Source organism: Rattus rattus, chromosome 8, assembly GCF_011064425.1.
Source record: "Rattus rattus isolate New Zealand chromosome 8, Rrattus_CSIRO_v1, whole genome shotgun sequence".
NCBI lineage: Eukaryota > Metazoa > Chordata > Mammalia > Rodentia > Muridae > Rattus > Rattus rattus.
Window position 1 is genome coordinate 112,563,754 of NC_046161.1, and position 22,095 is coordinate 112,585,848.

Here is a 22,095-nt window from a genome sequence, read left to right on the forward strand (position 1 = left end):
GTAGCCAAGAGAGATGTGGCCTTAGGGGTTAGCCGTGTTAGGGGTCTTCTTGGTCTGTATGAGTTGTGGGGACCAAGCACTTTCACTTGAGACGCACAGAATGACTTCAAGTTATTCTCGTATCCCTTCTTTTCCTGTTTTAAAAAATAATAACTTGTATTTGTTGGGTAGAGTGACTAGTGCTCTTAACGGCTGAGCCATCTCTCCATCATTTCCCTTCTAAACCCCCATTGAGAGTGAATCTGCTTGCATTTAAAAACCAAATATTACAAGGAAATCCAGGCGGCTTCCATTAGTGAGGACATAGCAAAGCCTGACTGTGTGGAAGCTGGGTAAGCCAGAATTCCAGGAGCCAAACGGTTGCTGCAGTGTAGGGTTACACCTCTAGGTGGCAGAGCTGCTTCCTGTCGGGTGAGCTTATGCTCAGGGGAACCTGGAGGTGAGGAGGAAGGGAGGGAGGGCGACCTGGGCAGTCCACACAGTCTTTATGAGCTTTCCTGATAGCCTGTGTCAATAAGAACGGAAATAGAATAATCCAGGCCTAGAGCATCTGGTGTGCCTCATAGGTCAGAAGTTCTTCGTGAGTCAGTTTTGTTTAGCCAGGGTGTCTGCACCAGCGAGGAGTGAGCGTGGGATTGCGTATGGAAAGCCAACTCGCTTGTCTTGTCGTTCTGTGTTTTTCTACTGTGGAAGTCCACAGTATAATTTGAAGCTATCACTTGTGAGAGAGTCTGTCACGTGGCTTGTCTTCTGTCTGCGGTGGGAGGCTCCTGGTTCCTCCTCACACACATCGATTGGCCGTGGCCATGCGCATGCGCAGTGTAATTGGAGTGTCGTTCACCATAGCACCAAACCATTTACAGGACAGCCACAGAAGTGACTCGTCACATCTCTGTGAAACATCTACAGGCAGGCAAAGCTGCTTTGATCTAGCACCAGTGCACAGTTCCTACGGTCTCTCCATCAGGAGACCCAAACAGGGATTGTCATTTGTTTTCATACGTGTAAGAAAACGCAAAAGAAGCCCTGTTAGAATCCCCGGGGGTTGCCACAGCGTAAACTACAACTGGAGGAGCTGCAATGACCACTTAAAGGTGCTTAAGGTTGGGTGCGCCCAAGTCTTCTTGTGCATTATTTCCTTCTGCGGATTCTGTGCTTAGAGCTAGGTGCTCTTCGTCAGTGTCTGATATCTGGAGCTGGAGAGGTGGCTCAGCAGTTAAGAGCTCTCACTTCTCTTGCAGAGGACCTGAGTTCGGTTCTCAGCAGCCACATCAGGAACAACTGCTACATAGGAGTGGATGCCCTCTTCTGGACTCTGCGAGCACAGCACTCACACGTGCACACACCCACATAGACACAAACACAGAATTTTTTAAAATAAAAAATAGCAATATCTGTTCATTGAACAACCAGGTATTGACTTTGAAATGAAAGACGTAAACTGAAACTTAACCAGCCCCAAAATGGTCTGTAAAGAAAATTTAGAGTTTTATGAATTAGTTATTTCCGATAACTTCCAACAGAAATGTAACATTGTTTTCTGTGGTCAGATTGGAAGTCTAGGCTGGGTGTCAGCTTCGGGTATGCATGCAGCTTTGTTACCAGTGGAGGTCAGAGATGCCTGGATGCTGCACAGCAGTGGCTAGACACTAAAACCTGCCTGTAAAACCTGTCTCTGCCCGTCACTCGGGACAGATGCTGGGTGTTGTTCCAGCATGGTGCACCTTTTTTTTTTTTTTTTTTTTTTTTTTTTTTAATATCTTCGTTAAGCAGCTCTTACATCAGCAGCTTGAGTTTTCAGAACCGCAAGACAAAGCTGTTGCTGTTTGCAGGGATAGAAGTGCAGGTGGTGCAGAGAGGCAAGCCCTGCTCTGCGCCTGGTGGCCTGGGTATTTATTTATTTATTCGTTATTTGTTTGTTTGTTTATCCTCAAGGCAGGGTTTCACCATGTAACCCTGGCTGGCCTAGAACTCAAAGATCCATCTGCCTTTGCCTCTGCCTCCTGAGTCTTGGGATTGAAGGTGTGTACCACCATGCCTGGACCTACTTTTTTTTTTTTTTAATTTTTAAAAAAGATTTATTTATTTATCATATATAAGTACATCATAGCTGCCTTCAGACACACCAGAAGAGGACATCAGGTCTCATTACAGATAGTTGTGAGCCACCATGTGGTTGCTGGGAATTGAACTCAGGACCTCTGGAAAAGTAGTCAGTGCTCTTAACCACTGAGCCATCTCTCCAGCCCCCAGCCCTACTACTTCTTATTTATGTATGTGTGTGTGTGTGTGTGTGTGTGTGTGTGTGTGTGTGTGTGTGTGTGTTATATGTGTGTTCATATATGTATATGCACATAGAGACCAGATGATAGCATTGTCCTCTATCCATCTCCAACGTACGTTTGTTGGTGGTTTTTAGTTGTTGTTGTTTCTGAGATAGGTTCTCACTACATATCCCTGGCTGGCCTGGAACTCAGAGATTCACCTGCCTCTGAAGTGCTAGCATTAGAGGTGTTTACCACCATACTGCCTCACCTTACGTTTTGAGACAGGCTCTTTCAATGTACTCCGAGTTCAGTTACTCAGCTTGACTGGTTGGTCAGGAGCCCCCAGGAACCAGAGCTGGGATCACAGGGCACTCCAGCACGCCTGGCTCCTTTAGTGCATCCCAAGGATTGATCTCCAGATCTTCATGTTTGCACAGCAGGCAGGTTATACATTGTGCTGTCATCCTGGCCCTGTTTGGGTTTTGTGTATCTGTTTACATATCTGTATCCCAGGAGACACATGACTCAGTACAGTGAATCAACACTGCCAGGTCACTGTGGGTGGCTGAGAAGACATTGTCCACTGGTTCTCTTCTAGTCTGCTGTGGACTTTGTGTAGAGCGGTGTCCACTGTTTCTGGTGGAACTGGGGATACAGGGCTCCCTAAGGTGAGAAACCGGAAGGGGTAGTTACATCTTACTGTAAAACCAGAGTAGGTGCGTCCTGGCCACCGTGTTTGGGGGTGAGAACCCACCCCACCCTGGGTGGACTGCCAGGCTCTGCCTCAGAACCTGGCCCTCAGCTGATGGGAGGCAACACTTCCCCATCTTCCTTTCTGAGCAGGACCTCCTTCCACACTGACCTTTTCAGAGTCTCTTCAACACTTCCACAGCCAACTTCCCATACATCTGAGAAATGTAGAGAGCGAGAACGGCTTACAAAGTCCATGGCACCTGAGCGCGACACATTTGAGGTCAGATGGCTGAGCAGGAAGTAAGAATGATCCATGCTCAGCACTTCCTGTGTGCAGGGCCTTCTCACCTACGCTCCTGCTGTTCCCATTCTACAGCCGAGGGAGGATCCTAGGAATCAGAGACGTTAGGGAGCAGCCCTAAAGAGACGCAGTGAAGAGAGACGCTGACACTCTAGCATGGATCACTTGGTCACAACCCATCCATTCTCAGCAGGGAAAAGGGGAGAGAGATTCAAGGTTAAAGCTCACCTGATCAAACAAACAAAAAAAAAAACCCACCACCACCACAACAAAATAACCCAACAACCCTGTTCCCCCAGACCTTGGCGTTAGGATATGTTAGAAGCTTATCTGTTTATAAGCTATATAGTCAACAGAACTTATTCTCCATGGCTCACAGAATGTATGGTGCATAGCCTGAAACCGCTTCATGCTCTGACATCCAGTTGCCTCCTGTGATCTGTAATCTACCTGTGTGCAGTAGATTAGTCATGTGACACTCAGCAGGCACCCAGCAGAAAGGTCCCCATATTTGTTCTTAGGTGGTCATGCTCCTGTTGGTCCTTCTTCCCTGGCCTCTTGTGGTTGACACAAATTGATCCAAGAAGGAATTCTCGGTGTCACACCCAGATCTGATGACTACCACACCTCAGAGGTCAACTGGGAAAGGGCAGGCCCTGAAGCAAACAGGTTTTAGAATGTCACCCCAGCCTTTGCTTTTCGGTGTGTGGTAATCCAGCCAGCCAGTATGTGCAGGGTGAGGTAGGCTTTCTTCCAACACCAGAGTTCTTGCCTGAGGTTTTCTAACTAAGAAGGTGGGCACATCTCTATTGTTTAGATCTTCATGTCTTAACCCAGGGCTGTGGGATGTGCAGGCTGGTGCTGAGGGAAGTAAGGACAGTGACTTCTCCCTCTGAGACATCATTCTTTCCTCTGTGAGGGTTCCTACCAACACATTGACTATGTTACCAGGCTTTCAGTAGAGAGCGCCTTGGAGCAGGTCCTGACAGAAGTACAGGCAGCATCTGGCCCTGTGTTGGCTGGTTGTGGGAACACAAGGTTTGCTGCCCCACTCCCCACCCGCTCACTCCAGCTGATCTCGCATACCGAGGAGCTTCTGTATCAAGAGAGGTATTTCTGGGGATGGTACCAGGGTACTAGTTAAATATGAAGAGCCTGATCCAAGTTAAATCTATTGTGCAATCAAATTGTTTGCAGCAGTCTCCCCCTCTTGTCTTCCCCTCTTTTCCTCCTCCCCTTTGTCTCCTCTCCTCCTCTCCCTTCCTTTTCCTCCACATGCTCCTCTTCATTCGATGTCCTCTCCTCTCACACCTGCTCTGCCTCTTCAGAGCCTGTCTGCTCCTTGAACTCACCATAGTGGAGGCTGGCCTTGAACTATGGTCCTCTCACTCTCTCGCTGGCATTCTAGGCCTATAGCGCCATGCCCAGCTCAAATGGGCATTTCATACATAGACTTTTCCACTTCTCTCGATAGGTTCTTATCTTTTAAAATAGCTGAATGTGATTGTTTGTTTAGCACATTGTTTGATAAAGCTTAGGGTCTTTTCCTCTCCCTCTTCCTCCACCACCAGATCCTCCTGCTTCTGGGTTTCAGACCCAGCAGCATGGCATGTGTAAGTAGTTTCCTCCCCAGCCCCCAGATTTGGGGTCTTCAGAAGTCTTACAAGGTATCCGAGGAAGGAAATCTTTCCTTTACTGTTGTTCGTACAGGTGACCATCCGTTATCCAGGAGGGGATGCTCAGAGAGGGGTGAAGGTACCTCTGGAAATGTGACCAGTCGTTTCAGGATGTGTGTGTGTGTGTGTGTGTGTGTGTGTGTGTGTGTGTGTAGTTAACCAAGAGTGTGTGCGCACAGGAGTCTGTACTCACAAATGCACATGCACACAGACTTGGGGGTCAGTGAAGAGGGCAGGAGTGTGTACACACAAGTGCATACACACACACACACACACACACACACACACACACACACACACACACACCCCTTGGGGAGTCAGTGAAGAGGCCTTGCAAACTTCCCATGAGCAAGGGCTCTCCCCGGGCCCATGTCCCTCCATAGTAGCTGGCTCAGATGTCTGTGGGAATCGAGAGTGAGAGTAGCGTGGCTGTGCTACCCTCTCATTCCAAGAGTGAGCCCCTCGAAGTTACGGCAGCCACACCCCACTGCGGGCCTGGGCACTGGTGCCCACTGCGGGCCTGGGCACTGGTGCCGGAGGAGTGGAGCTGCCTCTCAGGGAGGTACGTGTGAGTGCCTGGCTGCCCTTGGACCGCTGGGCAGGGTTTCTGAGAGCAGTGCATGCCCGTGGTCTCCCCCTCCCTCCATCGTCAGGCATCTTCCATGTTTTTCGATCCAATCGGATTCCAGCATTATCTTTTTCTCCACTCAAGAACAACACGGCCGGCAAGCTGTGCTGTACAGATTGCTTTCTTTTTGTGTTAACTCAGCAAGCTTGAGACGGAACCGGGCACAGCTCGGGTAGGAAACTGACATGACAGCTCAACTCTCACTCGCTCGCTCTCCTCCCAGGCTGCCTCTGTTCAGCAGGGTTTGTGTGGGAGCAGAATTAGGGGATTTTTTTTTTTTTTGAGCCTGTGGTTATGAAGTAGTGGCATCACCTGCGTGTCCTGCTGGTCCTGGGCATGAGATTTCCCCCTCCCCCTCTTCCCAGACCTTCTGTGCTGACAGGTGGTGACCTCAGACCTGCTTAGGCTTCTTACGATGCCAAGATACCTCCTCTTCCTGGCCTTCCAGGGGGAGGGGTGTGTGGTGGATACTGATGACAGCTGCCACAGACCCAGGCCTTGGGCTTTGCCTTCTCTGAGCTTTCAAGTCCTCTCATGAATGGTGGCTTCCACCCTTGCCTTCCCTGGTGGCGGGGCTGCCTGTGCCTGGAGTAAGGAGGGACAGTTGGCGTCGAGCTGTCCCTTGCAGACTGCCTGCTGTCATGAGCTCTCACTGGCTGGCACTGACAGCCTCAGCAGTGAAGACTGGAAAGAAAAAGCTGGAACGTTGTGCGGAGTGACAGCTCTCCCGCCAGGCCCTCCTCTCTTCTGCCTCCAGTCTGGTCGGCAAAGGTGCTGGTGCTTTTTGAGGGCAGGGAGTGTGTTTCGGAGAGGGCTTGAGATCTGCAGCAGGGCTCCTGTTTAAACAGGGTTCTTCTCTGTGCACGGGTGCGTTTACGTGTGCATTTCTGTGTGTGTTTGAGTACGCGTGCTGCACGTACGCGTATGGTGGGGCGCTAAGAAGGCAACTTCAGCCATTCTTCCTCAGGCTCTGTTCACAGATATTTTTGTTTGAGACATGGTCTCTCGTTGGCCTGGAGCTCACCCTATATACTTGGCTGTCTCAGCAGCGAGCCCTGGGGACCTGCCTACTTCCTTCTTGCCAGGACTCAGTGACAAGGGCAGGCCACCATACATGGCTTATAAAAATTGTTACATGCTTGGTTGTTAATACTTGCATGTATGTGTGTGCGCCATGCATACTTGGTGCCCGTAGAGGCCAGAAGAGGTCATCAGATCCCCTGGAACTAGGCTTAGGGACAACTGTGAACCATGGTGTAAGTTCAGGGAATTGAACCCAGATCCTCTGAGAGCCTCTCTCCAGCCTACTCACCCTACTTTTTAAGCTCAGGTTCTGGGTATCAAATATGTCTCCTTGTACTTGCTCAGTAAGTACTTCACAGACTGAGCTGTCCCCCCACCGCCATCCTCACCCCCCCCCAGGAGTCTTTCCGCTGTTAAAGGAGGTGCTGTCCCCTAGTTGTTGTGTTAGCTCTCCGGCGCTCTGAGCAGATGGCCACAGGGCGGTGACCTAGAGCAGTAGATAGGGGTTTAGTTTGGTTCTGAAGGTCAGGAGCCCGGAGTCCAGGGGGCCATGTTTGCCCCTCCAGGGTGCTCTGAGGGAAACCTTGGGGCATTCACCAGCTCTCATGACTCCTGGGCTTGGGGACACTGCTCCAGTCTGCCCTCCTGTGACTTGACACTTTCTCTTTAAGGAATCTGCCATTGGATTTGATCCCCTTTAATTTAGGATGATGCCACCTTGAACACTTAATTTAGGCCCATAGCTTCTGGTGGTAAATCTCTTTTTTCCCCTTTGGAATTATGTGTTCTCCCTCTGGGTGGGAGCGTGTGTGTGTGTGTGTGTGTGTGTGTGTGTGTGTGTGTGTGTGTGTGTGTGTGTGTGTATGCGCACGCGCACGCGAGTGCCACCTGCAGGAATCAGCTTTCCCTCCGCCATGTGTGTCCCACTGATTGAACTCAGGCTGCTAGGCTAAGAGGCAAATGCTTTTACTCACTGAGCTGTCTGTCTGTCTTGCTGGCTCAGGAGGTAAATCTTCAGACTGGTCTTCAGTCCTCAGTCTGGTGTTCTCCGAAGTGACACAGGGTTTGCACTTAGCTGCCTTGGCATAGACCACTATCCCAACCTCAGGATACCCCATCCTGGAATCCACATCCAAGGTCTGTCTGTGTCTCACTGTGTGCGACTGGGAACTGAGACTGTGAACTGGGTCTATTGCACTTTGTCCTCAAGAATTCACCCCACGCCACCCCCAGGCAGGGCATTCTGGAGCCTTCTGCGTAATAATCCATCATCTTGCTGCCCTGGGTCTGACCTTCCTCCTGTCTGGGCGTGATTTACGCCCACAATGCCAGGCTTCTCTGTTCTCGGTACCTGTGTCCTCATCCACATCCGGCTGTCGTAGTCATCGCCACCCTGCGCAGAGACACAGTGAACAATGCTTCAGTGCTCCCAGAAGGTTGGGTGGCAGGAACAGAGCAGCAAGGCACACCTACCCAACTTCCCGAGGTGGATTAAAGTAGCTCCCGTTAGTCTCTGCCCTGCGTGTACGAGCCGGCGCGTTCCCTGCCTGCCTTTCTTTGGATATCCACTGTGGCGTCAAGGCTTTCGAGCACACCGCCTGTTCCTTCTAGGTACAATTAACTGCATTTTCTGTACCAAACTTCAATTGTCACAACTTGGTCCAACTCGTCTAAGCTGGCTTTTTTGCCCATCCTCCTTTCACCTGGGCTTGTGCACCGTCATGGTTCCCCCATGCTCCAGGCTCTGCAGGGACCCTGTATGTTCCCTGATCCCAACATGGGTGCTGAGGTGCCATACAGGACAATCCCTGCTAGGCCTCCTTCCCTCCCTGCTCCCACTTTCTTCCCTTTCTGTCTGTGTGCGAATGAGTGTGTGGTGTGGTACGTGCATGTGTGTTAGCACGTGTGTGTGTGTGTGTGTGTGTGTGTGTGCGCGCGCGCGCTCACATGATAGGTGCACACACGTGCGTGAATGCATGCGTGTGAAGACCAGAAGTTGACCCTGGTTTTCATCCTGGTTCAGTCTCCACTGAGTCAGGATCTTTCACTGAACCGGGGAGCTCACCTGCTTGGCTAGTCTAGAGAACCACCTTGCTCTAAGGATCCCCTTTCTCTGCCTTCAGAATGCTGGGGTTGTATGTGGGCCGATGCCTGGCTTTCAGCTGCATGCTGGGAACCCAAACCCCGGTCCTCATATTTGCACTGCAGGTTCCTTATCACAGGCCCATCTCCCAGCCCCTTGTTCCCAGTTTCTTAAGCATGAAAATGATTTGGACTTGGTTGTGGTTGGAACGGCCTTGCTTTGCTGTTTGGCAATGTTTGTTGCCCACAGCCAGCCGATCACATCCTCTGTGCTGCTGCTGAGATCCATACGCTTGGCATCGTGTGCGCGGTGGATGCTTCCGAATGGTGTGTCCTCCTCATCTGCCTGATCATAACTGGGGAGCTGCACTCCGAATCGCTCATGCTGGGCCATTTCCTTTTCTATAGAGGTAGTGATGAGGATGCTGGAAGCTAGCACGTCTTGCTCACTTGCCTAATCTTAAACTCATGCCGAACACAGCAGCATCCATCACCCTCAGCAAGTCCCACCCCGCCCCTTAGCAGGCATTGGTATCCCTTCCACTTAGCAGGTGACACTGATTGTCCAGCAAGGTCTGAGACGTTGACCAAGTGTCTGTAGCTTCGTTGGAGATTTCTCAGCCTCTCTAAGGAGCTTTGCTTCCTTGTTTCTTTATTTCTTTAGTTACTTGTGTGCACACGTCTGAAACTTTACATGCCTATAGAGTCCAGAGATCAACACTGGGTACCATCTTTTTCCTCCACCTTATTTTGGGAGACAGGGTCCCCCAAAGATAATTAAAATACATATTTACAATTTCAGAATTTTTATGCAAAAGCCTTTGTCGCTGTTGTTGTGGGAAGACATTTTCGATGGTCAGACTTGGAGATCAGAGGATGGAGCTAAAGGCACCTAGTACGTTTAGGTCAGGGTGCTGCAGAATGTTCTGGAATGCCCAGAAGAGCCTTCCAGAAAGAATTCTCTAACTCTGAGTGCTGGAGGGGAACATATGCCTCTGGGCTGGAGTTTGAAGTTACAGCAAATCTGAAAAGATCTGTTCTATTGTTTGGTATATCAGTTTTATAATGAAACATTTTAAGCATGCCAACCAGTTAGAATTAAGTCTATTTGATGTTTTGTTTGTTTGTTTTTTAATGAATTCCTTGTGCTTTTGTAAGGACTCTCAAAGCCCCATCCCCAGGGGCATCTGCCTCTTGATAGCTGTTCTTGATCAGACACCTAAGGGACAGTAAATTAAATGGCACTATATGACACGGGGCCCTTTAGGTTGACATTCACCTCAATTCGTACGTTGCTACATTTTCGAGAAGTTTGAATAAAGACACAAGCATAAGTAGTAATGGAATGTGAGTGAAAATGTTTTCGTTTTCTGGGTCATTCATTCAGTCTCCTTTAAGTGGCTGTTTTAAATTTTAAAGTTAAGAAAAAAATTAGGAAGGGCCATTAAATGTTTTAAATTAAGGAAAGAAAACCAAAGACAATCCTTTGCAAATTTTAAAAGGCCTCAGTTTTTAGATGCAAGAAAAAGAACACAACTTTCTGAACTGACCCAGGTTTAGGCATAGGAACCAGGCCTTTCACCTGAGAGGGGGTGGTGCTTCTAAGCCACGCCCACATCCTTCCTTCTCCTTGCGCGGCAGCAGCACCTCTGCTCCCAGCATCCTTGGAAGACATTTCCTTCATCTCTGTATCAATTTTTTTTTTAGAGCTGGCCAGTTTCTATGGCAACAGTTAGATTGAAAGCTGAGCAGCGAGCAGGGGGCGAGGCTTGAGCGAGTCAGCGGGTGGTGGTGTGTGGCTCTGACGTCACCCTCGGGGCGTCTGGATAGGATGATTCCAGCTACTCCCTTTCAGGGCTGCTGTCCAGTGCGCCTCATCAGCCTGGCCTGCGGGGTCTCTCAGTGCTCTGCAAACAGCCTTCCTCTCCTCTGCCTCCACTCCCCCACCCCACCCCCACGCCCCTGTAGAGTCTTCCTTTCCTCTGCTCCCTCGCCCATCCTGGCTCCAGACTATCATTAAGAATGCACAGCCAAATTCTGCAGTGTTTGGGGATGCTCTTCTGCCGGGTGTTCTGGAAGGGCCGGGAGGCATGGCAGCGTTTGACTTGACAATTCATGGCGCCGTGAAGTCCGTTCCTTCCTCTGCAAGAATACTGACTATGCAGAAATTCACTGACACGGATTATTATGAACTGGATTGGTATTATGAAGAATGCTCAGACGGTAATTAAGGCCTCTTTGGGAGAGCGGGATGAACGGCGACATTGTATCTCTGGGGAGGGGGGGTACAGTCCTCTCCGGGGAGATGGGAGCACGGGAACTGGCATCACCAGAAGGCACAGCAAGCATGACAGAGGGAATAGCAGGTGGGCAGGGCTCTTGACAGAGGGTGACTCTTGCCGTGCATAGTCATTTGCTTAGAATGGGGCGATAGATTGCTTTGGGTATACTGGGTTCTGGGCTTGCATGCACGGGACTTCCGTAGGACTGAATCTTTTATCTTTTATCTTTGAGTGTGTGTGTGTGTGTGTGTGTGTGTGTGTGTGTGTGTGTGTGTGTGTGTTTTTCCCATGTGCTCTGCTCAGGGTACTAGAGGCTGGAAGCCTGTGTTCAGGAGGTCAGCAGTGGGAAGGCCTAGAGGAATCTGCCCTTACCTGAGCTCAGACCTCAGGACTGGAGGCTTGGGGAGCCTGGGGAGGCAGACACAACTTCCCCAGCAGCGGGTGATTCAAATGAATTTTGCTAGCTGAGTTCGGCACAGATGGGACCCAGGTGACAATGGATGGAGCAGAGAATATACCCTTCTGGGACCGTCAAGGTTTGTAAGGAGGGTGTGGCTCACTTGAGAGGATGCTGCTTGGTGGCTGAGGTGTGTGGCTGGACAGGTGTCAGCAGGTTTCAAGTACAGGAAGGACGGTGTTGAGAGGCATTCTGGGAAGGCTTGCCAAGGAAGGGCTGTGTTGGGAGGTAATGTCGTGGATTTAGTCCTCTGCCGTCCTTAGTTGCTCTTTGCAAATGACCCTTAAAATCACAAGCTTTTACCAAAAAAAGGGGGCAATTGAATGTGTGCTTTGGAAGTGTGTTCTTCGGTGACAAAGTCCTCTCCGATCCCCTCAAGCTCATTAATGGGTGAGGCGAGTGCTTATTAATTGACTCAGAAGTTTCTGATTGCTCCAGGCGTGACTACGATTGAAGATCTGTGTGATGTAACAGGCCGGAAGCTGGCCTAGTTAGTAGAGAGCCGTGGGACTATCTCCTCGTCTTCAGACATTTGGCTGCAACAGGGAGGAGGCCAAGAGGTTTTCTTGGGACATGCTCTTAAAAGGCGTAGAGAAACTTTACCCTAGCCCCTGGCAGTCCATAGTGTTGGCACGTGGGTCTGTCTGATCTTCAGAGATTCTGGGTGACGAGGAGAGTGGGGAGTGCTCATAGACTTGAGGGAAAGCATAAATGCAATCTTTTTCTGGTGTGTTTTGAATCAAGCGTCCGCCCTGCTACAATGCTGTAAGAGGTTCTGCTTTTCGGACGCCACCTGGCTTCCTTGGTGATTGGTGGGTTCTCGGATACTCTATGACTCTTGAGAAAGCCATCCATTTCATCCCCACTGTCCCATCAGTTTAGAGAGCTTGGGTTCCAGTGGGTGGATTGGCCATGTCCCTGAGCCATCCTAGAGGTTGGGGGAGGAGGGCGTGGTGTCTGGACCCCGTGCGCCGTCCAATTCTCAGTGAAGCCAGTGGCTCAGTGGCCGCCTGGAGAGGCACAGGAGACCGGTTCTTAAATGGCGTCCACCAGGGTGCCCTTAGTTCACATTCTCAGAGGAGTCACTTGGCTCTAGGCATCCTGATGGATCCTCTCCAAGAGCAAGGGAGATAGAAGAGGGGATGGCTCATTGCCCCGGATTGATTGCCAATTGATATTGACTGCCATTGCCATCTGAGTAGGTGAACAGGATCTCCGACCTTTTTACCTTTGATCCTGGGACAAGCGGCGGGTTCTAAATCCCACTGAAGATAGCAAAGTAAAATAAAGGGATCTGGGGCCTAGGAATGGCCTGTTTAGCTCCCCTACAGATGCTGGCTTCGAGTCACCGTCTTCCTTCCTTCTTATGTGTGCAGTGGGCACACGTGGGCCACAGTGCCCTTGTGGAAGTCCAAGGGCAGCTTTGGGGACCTGGTTCTCCTTCCACCGTGGTGTAGCTCCTGGGGATTGGATTCGGGTTGCCAACCTTGTGAGTTTTTGTCCTTACCGAGCTTCCCCCTCCTCCTCTGCAGTTTCTAACTAGTTGGGTTCTTCCCGCTTTAGGCGGGTTGGCCTGGACATAGCATTTTCTTTGGTTATGTGGCTCTCCCAAACAGCAGATCATTAGACACTTGCCTTTTCTGTCCTTATCAGTTGGCCTTTGAATCAATACTGACAGAAGCTTAATGATAATAGCAAAAGTTGAGTCAAGCGTTTTGACAAAATATGAAGTCATCATTTATGCCAGAGGTCCTGACTCTGCATGATTGACATTTGCACTGAAGATGGGGGGGGGAGGGTGTCTGCAACTCACGGCAATGAGGAATGACCCCGCCCCCCATCCCCATCCCCCACCTCCCCCCCCCGCCCCTTACCCCAGACTACAAGTGAAGTTTGTAAGCAACTGTGTTCCCTCTTGATCTCTCATTGCCAGGAGAGCCTCCCCTGGTGCTGAGTTACTGTGCCCATCTCCCACCTCAGTTCCAGATGTTTGGCCTTGCTCGGTCACTCCGAGTAAGACATTAAAGGGTGTGGGGAGGGTCTCAGGGCAGGAGCTAATCACAAGACGATCCAGAGGAGGCTCATTGTTCAGGGACTTAGAGTAATTTGCAGCCCCCATCAACACAGTGCACACAGCATTGTTAGCCTCTGCAGAATCCATCCACATGTACCCAGAATTCACAGTCTAAACCCTGAGCCAAACAGCATTAGTTACTTTCATTGGGTAAAGTGTTGTTAGTAGGTTTTGGGGGATTTTTTTTTTTTGGACAGGTTCTCTTGTAGCTCAGGCTGGCCTTAAACTTGCTTTATAGTCAAGAAAGACCTTGAATTTCTGGTCCTCCTGCCTCCACCTACAGAGGGCTAAGATTACAGTGTAAATGTCATAGGTGAGGTCACCAGGAAACGACCCTTCTTAATGGGCCAACAGTGCTCTGTGCAAACAAGTGACTTCTGGACGCCAGAGCATGGCAGTCGGACTGATGAAACAGACCCAGGCAAGAGGAGGATGAGTCCTGTCAGCTCACTCCCAGGAGGACCAGAGGGCGGCACCTCTGTGGATAGGGAAGGACAGGTGTGTCCAGTCAGCCTCTGGGGAATCTGGATGAAAACATTCAGGGGATTTTGGTTCCTTTTCTGTAAATACAGTGCGTCCAGAGAAATGCACAGAGCCACTGCCTAGTTCTGGGGAGGCCAGTTGTGCCTTTTAGAGCTTTCATAAGTGAGAGTACAGGAGCTTTTATTTTTTGTAGTCTTGTCTGAACCCACTTTAAGTAATCCTCCTGTGTCACCCTGACGAGTGCTGGGGTTGCTGACCTGAACCACACCTGGCTTGGGGGAAAGATTTTTAACTGTGATATCCTATGTTTGTGTGTGTGTGTGTGTGTGTGTGTGTGTGTGTGTGTGTGTGTGTGTGTGTGTGTGTAGATGTGTGACTTAGACAGCATTGTTAAAGACACCCTCAATTTAAACCCAGAGATGAACATGAATAACTTCATTGATCGGTGAAATCGTTTGGGATTTTTCTGACGGAGTGAAACAAGCCTTTGTTGTCTGTCCTGTATCTTCTGTGTATTGCGTCCTGCACATCCAGCGGTCCAGATACTCGGTGATGAGTCACGATTTAGGTGGGGAGTTTCCCCCGCCCCGTACGTCCTTCCCACACTTTGGAGTAACCAACCAGTCTTCTCATCTGGAAAAGCCCGGATACCCTGGCTCAGTATCTCTTAAAGTTAATCAGTAAGCACGATTCGATAATGTTTGTTAGGATTAAGTATGTTTCTTACTGTGTGTGTGTGTTTGAGATACGACCTTGCTGTGTAACCCTGGCTGGCCTTGAACTCCTCGGTGCTGGGAATCTAGGCGTGTGCTACCACGCCCGACTCGTATATGTAATTTTTCAAAAAAAAAAAAATTGAAATTCTGATCTCGAAATCTGCCTGTGATTTTTCAGCGACAGTGCCTTTTCCAAACGCAATCTGAATGTGTTAAAGCGGAGCAATCATTTTGATGTTCTAAAATTTTAACCGAAGTATAATCTGCTCCTAGTTGGAATTTTTTAAGTAAAGTCTTTATCCTTCTGTGGCATCCTGCTGGGCACTCATACATGGCTTTATCCCAGTCTTTTTCTTTTTTTTTTTAAAGATTTACTTATTTATTATATATAAGTCCACCGTAGCTGTCTTCAGACACACCAGAAGAGGGCATCAGATCCCATCACAGATGGTTGTGAGCCACCATGTGGTTGCTGGGAATTGAACTCAGGACCTCTGGAAGAGCACTCAGTGCTCTTAACCACTGAGCCATCCCTCCAGCCCTGTCCTAGTCTTTATGAAGGTAGCAGCTCAGTGTGGCAGACTGTTTCAGGTAACTAAGCAGGATCCCCAGTCCTCGGCCTCCACCTTACACAGAGCTCTTTAGATCTGGCTACCCGGCAGGGGCAACAGCCAGAGAAGATAGAAGAGGCCAGCAGGTGTAGATTTGCATGCAGCTGGGAGAAGGCTGGGGCCTGGGGACCATGGAACGGGCTGTGATGCTCCAGCTGTAGTGCTTGGTCAGGGCCACCTCCCAGAGAATCTGGTAGGAGCACTGTGACAGGCGAAAGTCAAGCAATGGAGGGAATGGTTGTCAAGGTACACCGTAAACTGTGGTTCCTCCTTGGGGTACCATTGTAAGCTATTAGGCATTCAGCTTTCCCCTTGTCTTGTTCTAGCAGTGAGAGAAACCTTTCTGGATTTGTAGACACGGCTTGAAGAGGGAGCGTGGGGTTTCTAAAACGCAGAATAATGAGGAAAATACCTGCCACTTGTTAGCCAAGGAGGTCTGGGTGGTGATATTTAGTCAGGGGATGGTTCCTGAACATCCTTCTTCATTTTCGAGGTCAGGATTCCTGCCCACCGTGTCCCTACAGTCCTTGGCCCCGCACAGTCTCCTCAGATTCCTGCACGCACACCCACAGGAAGTCTCTCAGCTCTGAGGTGTTGAGCAATGCTTTCCTGGGCAACTCCTCCAGCACCAGCCTCAGCTCCTTCCTACAGACAGGTGCACCTGCTTGAGGCGTGGCTGGTGTTTTCCTTTGCAGTTGCTATGAAACTTTCAGGACGCTACCATTCCCGTTCCTCTCAAGGGGGGAGAAAGGCCATGAGCACACCTCCCGGCACCATACTTTCCTGCCTGGCTCCCCTCTGTGTCCAAGGCATTTGGCGGAGTGCTGCCATTCCATCAGGTGCTCTGCCCGCCTGTGCTCCGCCTCCAGGGTCCAGTGAGCCACCCTGTCCTTCCTTCTCTGAGTGATGCTGGGCGGGTGGCCCTGTGCACACCTGTCCACTCCTGCGGAGCCAGGGCATGTCTGCAACCCTGGCTGGAGCCCAGCATGTGCGCTTTGGGCCCCGATGGCTCCTCTGGGCAGGTGGCCAAAGGCTCTCCCAAGGACAGTCCCTTAGGACAATGTTTCAGATTTGGGGTGACTTCAACAATGTCTCTGAGAGACGTGGGAGGGGAAGAGGAATGTTTTGAATACAACTGCCAGGATGAAGAGACGGCGGCTACCCCTGAGCAGCATGGTACCCTGGACATCTTGGCGGCCACCCAAGAGCAGGGCGATCCAGTGGACATCTTGGAGGATGGTAAATGCTACACTTTACCCCCTACTTGAGCCTTTTCCTGTTAGTGTCTAGCCAGGCAAGATTGGCTACTGATGTTGCCATATTCTTTTACTTTTTAAATAAGTTCTTAAAGGAACTGATGTGCCAAGGGCTTGATGTCCAAGTAGGACTCCTGCCTAGGTAAAGCAACACCCTGGGGCTCCTAGAGCACCTCAGAATCCCTTTCTAGCTTCCCCAGCCTCCCCAGAATCCATAGCTCTGACTTTTGCCCACTAGGATCTGCCTCAGCTCGTTTTGATTGCAAAAGCAGCGTTAAGCAGTGTGTGTGGTTTTGCATCCGGACGCTTTTGTCTTTGAAGTCCCCCCCACCCCCAGCCCAGTTCATAAAATCTGGATCCCATGGGGTTGGGGATTTAGCTCAGTGGCAGAGCGCTTGCCTAGGAAGCGCAAGGCCCTGGGTTCGGTCCCCAGCTCCGGAAAAAAAAAAAAAAAAAATCTGGATCCCCGTTTGCCTTTGTGATATCCGGCACTGGCTTAAAGAGTTGGAGTTGTCTGGTAACTAAACGGTCTTTAGTAAGTTGATGGCTACACATTTTCTCCCAAGTCGAGTGAATCAGATTTCAACCGCTCATTTCAAATGTGGATTTTGTTTTCTTTTTGGGAGACAGAGTCTTGTCTTTGTAGTCCAGGCTGTCCTAGGATTGTTCACCATTCTGCTTCAGCCTCCTGAGTCCTGAGATTACAGGCTGTGCTGTCCCACCCAGATGGGATTTTTTTTTTTTTTTAAACTTTGAAGTACTTGAGAGATATCTCAGGGTAACATAGTAACCACCTGAGCATAGGAGGGCTGAGTCTGAGCATTCTGGGATGGGGAAGACAGGTTCCCTGCAGTATGCCCAAGCACTGATGCGAGTTAACTCTAGCCAGGCAAGCCTGAGAAAGATGGTTTTGGAAGTGAGGCAGGTAGTTCAGCAGCGGCTACAGCAGTACGCTTGAGCCTGGTGAGTGAGAGCTGTCAAATGCCTCGGAAGGCTCTGTTCTCATGGCTCGGGCTAACTTTCCAGAAGTACCAAAACCACCCCAAGAGCTCGAGGTTTCTTCTTTTGAAGTTAGTGTCCTGAAGGTGCTGTTGCTATGTCCTCCCTGGAGAGCTGCAAGCTTTTGGTCACAGAGAAGGGTAGTGGGGCAGCCAGAGGACTGAGGACTCCAGGGAGTCCTGGAGCTTGTCTACTGTCTCACCAGACGTGGAGACAGTGGGAGGGAAGGCACAGCGGACTGACAGGGGTAGCGTTGGGGGAGGAATGCCAGGCTGACGGGTGGGAGTGTGGGGTTGGGAGGAGGATGACAGTCAGGTGTTTAGATTCTGACGGAGTCAGCAGTTGTCAGGTCCCTGGGTCCCGATCAGGAGAAGGATCAGGAGAAGGCATGGTCTGTGCCATGGAACTAGGTCCAGCCCAGACAGCACTGGCTCTTTTTCCTGTCCTTTAAAACTCCCTGCTCCGGCGTTGCCCAGGAGCTGATTCAGAAACACAGGCACTGCCCAAGAGCCTGTGAGCCTGAATCTGCATTTTAGCAAGAGTCAAAATGGTGTGTGTACATCAAAGTCAAAATATCACTTTCAAGAACAAGAAGGTGATTTTTTTCAAAGCCATGATCCATGTGGTTCTAAATTGAAGGGCATGCAGGACTCTGGAGTAGTGCCAGATGCCCTCAAGGTGGAAGACAGGTGCATGGAACACACATGCAATAGACACACATGCACATTCATACACACACACACACACACACACACACACACACACAGAGTTATGTGTGCACACACCCACCTTCACAAATGGAGGCACCTACATGGATGTGCACACATACACACAGGCATACATGTATAAATACACATGCCTACACAGATACACGCACACATACACGTACACAAGCTATCTCTCTTTCTCTGCCCACATTGATATTTTTCAGTTGACGTTGCTAACTCAGATGATCATGGGACACTTGTTCTGTGCCAGGAACCATTTCAAGTACTTTATGTAGATTTTTTTAATATAAAGATGTATTATTTGTTTCTGTTTTTGAGGCAGCATGTCACTGTGTAGCCCAGCTTGTCCCAGAACTTGCTTTGTAGACCAGGCTGACCTTGAACTCACAGAGATCCATCTCCCTCTGCCTCTTGAGTGGTGGGATTAGAGGTGTGGGCCACCACATCCAACTTTAAAGATTTATTTTTATTCTGGGGTTCCTTTCTCGTTTTGGGGTGTGTGTGTGTGTGTGTGTGTGTGTGTGTGTGTGTGTGTGTGTCTATACACATGTGATTACCGTGACCACCGAAGTCAGAAAAGAATATTATATCCCTTGCAGCTGGAGTTAGAGACAACTGTGAGCCCCTTGTGTGGGTTCTGGGAACTCAGGCCCCCTGCAAGATTGGCAAGCACTCCTAACCACTGAACCATCCTTCCAGCTCTCTGTGGATTCGTATATTAAGCTGGGGTTTATAGGAGGGATGACACAGAGTGTGTAAGAAGTCCCACCGAGCAGAACAGCTCTCTGCACCCACCTGTGTGGCTGGCTAGCTGCCTCTCCATTCCAAGCATCTTCCAGGCCTGTCTAAGTCATGAACATCCTTGGCCCTATCCCAGACCTCATACTCCTGCTCAGAACATAGAGGCTTGGCATGCAGGGGGTGTTGCAGTGCGGTGTTTCAGTGCATCTGATACGTTCATGGCAAAGAAAAAAAATCCAAGGTTGAGATAGACATCCCCATTTTACAGTCAAAACACTAGAGGCTCAAACCAGGTTGGCCCCGTCCTCGGGGTTCCCCAACTATTAACCTGGGGTGAAGATCCTGCCTGTGTTTACAGCTGAGAGACCCTGAGGGGGATGATACAAGGTTTTCTCCTTCTTTCTAAGTCCCAGTGACAAACCAAAGTTCCATCACCGCAGAGTTCACCCTGGGACACCAGTTAGTGTTCTGCGAGCACAGATGAGGGTCATTGACTACAAGCATGAATGACCCCAGAGCTGCCACACTGGAAGGTCTGTACCCAGCATGGATAGTAGCTGTGCCATGGCTGCACAGGAGGAGCCGCATTCTCATGTCCTCCCCAGCCAGTTTACTCTAGCCCCTCCCTGAGACCACAAGGCTACATGCAATTAGGACAGAATGGCATACAGCTGATAGAACAGGGGCTTGCCAGTCATGTGTGGGTCCCAGACCCCGCTCCACCTCCTGTGAGGGAGCGTTAGCAGTCAGCTCCTGTGTGGCGATGTCTTGTAAACAGGCTCAGCTGAGCTCCTGAAGATGGAGTCTGTCTGTCTGTCTGGGAGGATAGTGCTGTACCACAGACCCCAATGAGGCTGACCTCGCAGGGCCTCGTGAGTCCTTTGGCTGCACACCCAAACCCTTCCCCAGACCGTTCCAGGCCCTTGTAGATCCTATGCTCACTCTACCTCCGTGACTCGGGCCGCTAGGAAGCGCAGCAGGCGCAGGTGAATAGCCAGTGCTGTGTGGTCTGCTCAGATGATCTCTGCTGTACCAACTGCCCCGCCCCACACCTCTATCCTCTCCCAGGATGACATCAAGCAGAGCTGAACAGTGTGAAGGAGGTGTTAGCCCCTCCACGCCTGGGAATCACACTGGTATGAGGAAGGAACAGTGAGAGGAACAGAGGCTGTGGTGTGTTGCTTGGCAGGTCTCACGCTTTCTCAAGGAAATACCTGCGCCTTCACCTCTTCAAGCCTGGCCTCCTCTCCAGGCCTGTCCCTGGTTGCAGAATGAGTTGTGAAAGTTTAGGCAGGTGCCTACCAGGATTGCTCAGAAACCAGGATTTGCAAAGAGTCCACAGCATGGGCCGGAGTGAACGTAACCACCCCAATAGCGAGATATTCCAAAGAGACACTGGGCCCTTCTTACGGGTCTAGACTATAGGCCCCAAGAAGTGGGGGTTTCCTCAGAGTCTTATGGGGAGAAGGAAAGGGTAGACGCCTCATGCCGGTCAGACGAAGGAGGTTGATAGTGCGTCAGACCCCCAGGGAGACTGGCTTTGGGACGGCGATGGTAGTAAACCAAGGTACCTTGACCTTGGGCGCTGAGCTAAGGCATGCCTCTTGCTCCCTGTTTAAGTCTCAACCTCATGTCAGGACCCTGCAGATGGATTCAAAGGTCACTGGACCCCTTTAGTTTTCTCCCCAGTGTGGCCCTTTGGTTATGGCCCCTTTCTCTGCTGTTTGCTGTTTCTTGTTCGTCTAACAGACCTACTGAGGACATGTAGCTGACCTTGGTGTAAGAGTGTGTTGAGGTCCAGGCTCTGACACTAACAGCTCTGGTTCTGACAGGTTCAGGGTCCCTGAGGCAATAGCATATGCACCCTGCTATCCCCTTAGGGGCCCCCTGCATCAGAGAACGGGCGGTACCAACCGCTTGTGGGAAGTTAAGATGGGAAGACACGGCAGCTACTCCCGAAACCCAGAGCCCAGTGGAGAACCTTGAGCTAGCTCCCATGTCAGTGTCCAGGACGGTGTCTGCTGGCTAGCCACAGTCTCCAGCCGAGCCCCTAGGGGAGCCTGGGAGGTGGTATAAAGTGATCATTTTCTTCCAGTTCAAAGGGACTCCTGGGCTCCAAAGTGGGATGGCTTGACCCCACAGAGAATGGGTGGGTCTGTGTGCCGAGCTGAGAAGCCTTGGGTCCCCCTGGCTGTGGAATATAACACTGTGTGGATAGCAGGATGCACAGAGTGCTGCTTGGACTTCACTGTAGAGTCACAGGCGAGAAACAAACTAACCCTGGTTTATCAGAACCATTGTGGGGCAGCGGTCACCCCCAAGGCCAGCCCTGTGCAGAGGTCATCCATGGTCTCTGTATTCAGGTCCTTGGGCAGATCCATCCACCTCTGGATTCTGGGTCCCACCTCACTCCCCAGTAGAATCTTTGTCTGGCACTGCCTGCCTGCCAGCCGCTCCGTGCCGTGCTAATGTACGTGTGTCTTAACTTTTCAACTAGGTCAGGAATTCCTTGAGGGGTCCTTCTATTTGTTTAAAAGAAGTTCGTGGGGAAAACAGGTCAGCTCCCACCACCACATAATAGCTCTAAAGACATTGGGATGGGCTCTTCTCCTAGGCTGGGTATCAGCTATGAAGGAGAGGGTATATACACTTGGCCAAGTGCCAGGACCATGGTGCAGTCCCAGGAGTGAGCAATTCGATTACCTCCTCAGTAAAAGTCTTGGGAATAAGTGGCTACCATAGGTCAACACCTAGAGTTCCAGTCTGGGGTGAGGTCTGTGATTACCTCGTTAAGGCCACAGTTACACCTCACCTGTCCTTGAGCTAGAAACTTGGCCTCAATCTCTTGTTTGATTTGTTATATGGAACTCCTGTTTGCCTTGCAGGCTTGATCTGGCTGTAAGTGGAAGACTGTTTATAGAGTGCCCAGGTAGCATGTTGTTAATCTCAGCAATGGTCAGCTTCTATTTTTCTCTGCCGTGTGTGTGTGTGTGTGTGTGTGTGTGTGTGTGTGTGTGTGTGTGTGTGTGTGTAGAGGCGCCAGAAATCAACATCAAGTGTCTTCATTGATCAGTTTTC

The 22,095-nt window shown here is 50.3% G+C and overlaps 1 protein-coding gene across 1 annotated transcript in view; it reads left to right on the plus strand.

Moving 5' to 3' along the window:
* Trak1 (trafficking kinesin protein 1) overlaps window positions 1-22,095 on the plus strand; it is a 93,656-nt gene that overhangs the window by 23,402 nt on the left and 48,159 nt on the right.